The sequence below is a fragment of the Phalangium opilio genome, unplaced genomic scaffold (genome assembly GCF_054372755.1).
Source record: "Phalangium opilio isolate 3A_F unplaced genomic scaffold, DU_Popi_V2 ptg000070l_1, whole genome shotgun sequence".
NCBI classification, from domain to species: Eukaryota; Metazoa; Arthropoda; class Arachnida; order Opiliones; family Phalangiidae; genus Phalangium; species Phalangium opilio.
In genome coordinates, this window is record NW_028324182.1 from 12,099,863 (window position 1) to 12,103,263 (window position 3,401).

The window sequence follows — 3,401 nt, forward strand, 5'->3', positions numbered from 1 at the left end:
TTCTTGGGCCCATACAATGGGATAACAAAGTTTAGTACCATAATACATGATGGACTGTTAAGATTTCAGTTTTATAAGTTAAATCATACCCTTTTTTCGAGTTATGACTTGAATGTTTTAGGGATGACCACCTTAATTAAATTAGAAATCATTGTCTAACTAAGTTTCTTAATTAAATCTAAGGGATCATCAGTAAAATACTCAAATCATAACTCGAAAACAGTGGCCCGGACGGCAAAATGGAGATAGAATTTACATTTTTGACTCAAAATCGTGTACCCAAAGAACATCCCCCTTAATTTATCATTTCCAGACTTATCAGAAACACTCTGTATGTATAAAATAAAAGCATATTAAATGATTTCAAAAGGGGGTTAATAGGTTAATCAGATTAAATATTATATAGAAAAAAAGAGGCCCAATTTAAAAATACATAGTAGTAGTTTTATACAGAAGTTAAATTGGCCCAGATATCACCGAATTTATTAAACTAGTAAGCTCAAAAATTCCGCCAAAGTTATTTGCCCAACACACCCGACTATCTTAATCGCTTAAAACTTGGTAATATATAACAATAAGTATCTGATCGATTAATTCTTATATAAAAAAATTTAAAAACTTCAGGTCCATAAAGGCGTATTACTCCTGACATACAGGAGCCTGCCAAACTTAAAAGAACTTTACGAAAGCATTTAAAAAAGTCTCTGTTATCAAGAAAGGTGATGGGGATAATTCAGCTTTATATTAGGGTGGGGTTTTTTTGGCTTCGATACAAAACAAGACTTAGATTTATAATTTATTAGCACATTGAAGTTATATCGAATTACGGAAAATATTATAAAGCGTGTTTCTGATAAGTCTGCTATGATTTTCTTTGGGTTCACGATTTTATAGTATTCATAATCTTCCTGTAAAAGCCTATGATATTTTTTAAGCTTTCCAAGGCGCTAACGGACTATAAAAACGTTCATTGGAACATTTTATTAATGTATCTACACCGCACGTGTCGTATACCAGGAATTATAAAAGTTACATTATCGTATATACATTATTTTTTTTCTTGAGAAGAACTTTATGGAGTTAAAAATTTTTTAAAAGCTCTGTGAAGTAAGTAAGGAAGGAAGGAGGAGGGGATTTTTTTGAACGGGTATGGCTCCTACGATATATTGGTAAAAATATTTTCTGCATTATAACAGGGTGGGGTTTTTACCGATGGTCACACCTGGCCCCGCGGGCTTATTTTCTCTCAAGAAGGCATCCTAAATATATAGGTCCCCTTTTAAGAAATTTATACTAAGGTACGAACCAACCACCGCAGCATCTTTTACAGTATATACCTTCGAAGACTGTCGCGCTCCCAGTTTTCAATGAGCTGAACCTAATTTTCAACTAAATCCATGTTCAGACGGATATTATTTGAAGTAAAACCGTATTCGCCAAACAGTTAATAGTCAGGGTAAATAAAGGTGACACTGAGAATCCTTAATCTCAACGTTTCTACTGTGTTTCTCACGACAATGTTGAGAGTCATTTGCGAGTCAAATTCAACCACTATCTACAACAGACTGAAAATCTTGTTCAATTCAGATCATTCAGTACCAAATTATTGGCAACCATGTGAAACGCATGCGATTAAACTTAAAGAAGTTGAGCAGGAAATTGCACAACATCTATAAGTATCATAGCGACACCATATACCTAGTATCGCTTCTACGTTTTCCTGATATAACTCATACATAAACATACATGAAAATGGAAACATGATTGTGCAAGAAAAATTAGGTAGAACATCGACTTTGCCATCGAGTCTTTTCCGAAAGCTCTCGTAATATTTCACTTTAACTAATAGACTTCTATTAAACATAGACTTTCGACCAAACCCAACTGAAGACTGAGTTTGAAATGGACTATTAAAGCCCGGGCCTAAATTGAAGCTTTTTATTTTTATTTCAATTTGGTTTTTTTAAGTTTCTTTTTTTTTAACTCGGGCCGGCCGCGAGACATGTCGATCTCTCTCTCTCTCTCTCTCTCTCTCTCTCTCTCTCTCTCTCTCTCTCTCTCTCTCTCTCTCTCTCTCTCTCTCTCTCTCTCTCTCTCTCTCTCTCCATCTCCCATCTCTCGCCTCTCCCAGGTATACTCTTATAGCGAGCTACTCTTTACTTCTTACCTGTTAATATTATTGGCAAACCACCTTTTCCCACGCCCGATACCCCTCTTAAAAGAACGGCTTGTTGGCTTCTCCGGTGTTATTGCGGTGTACTTTATGGAGTGAACGTTTTCTTTTTTTTTCTTTCGGTTTCTTTGGACACGTACCTGAGGTGAATCATGTAATCATGCATTTCTTCCCTTAAACGCGATTCGAATTTAAAATTAGACCGATGTTGCAACCTATCTTCATGGAGATTTGCGCAATTAAAAAGGCAAACCGATTAAGAACTGACTGATGTTGGCGTAAGGAAGATGATTTGCAACTTACGAGGTGTCGAAATAGGCGAGAATTTTATTTACTTGAACTCGAGGTCAAAGTTCAAATAAAGATAATGTTAAGAAGGTTAATTCAAATGGTCAGACCTTCGAGAAGCCCGATGTGTACTCGAATTTTGCTTTACATATTTTACAGACAAGAAGGATTAATACCATTTACACAAGGAGGCCTGGCTTTAGAATCACCCAGACAGTAACACCTGAAGCCTGGCTTCCCTGTATAAATGGTATTCATCATCCTAGTCTGTAAACTATGTATTAAATGCTCAATTTAAAGACAAACTCGGACAACTTGGATCAAAGAGTCTCTTTTTCAAGACAAATGGCAAATGGTGCGGTTCAATTAGGTGGTTTCCCTATATCCTAGTCTTCCACTTTAATCTATAGCTTCCATATCCAAGTATACATCATTACATCATTTCCTGAGCGACAATGTTTTTGACTTGATATCATAATATCTAAATCACGTGCCCATGAATGATACAGTTCTATTAATAGCTCTTCGTCTGAGACCCATAGATAAAATTAAACTAACTCGCCCAATTCCAATTATTGCCGTTGCTGATGCACTAAAAACGCTCTTCACTAATTGGTTTTGGCAAATTCCAACACCATTATTTCAAGGTGCTTGAAAGGAAGTCGTACGTTTACTGGCAAAAGTAAAAAAATCCCTTAAGAGCTTCTTGAGTTGAGTCAAGAGATGATTAGTGTTCTTTGGGGAGTGCGCGCGTAGGGCAGGTAGCTGATCTCGTAAGAGAGAAAGTGAGTGGTGGAGGGAGCATTTTAATAGTCACGTGTCACGACTTTTTGTATGGACCATAGTCTGTAGTAGAAACAGTACTAAAGGCGCGCGGTAATCAGTATAAAAACTATAGGGATTTAGACTATAAACTCCGGCGTGCGTCCTCGGGGCACCT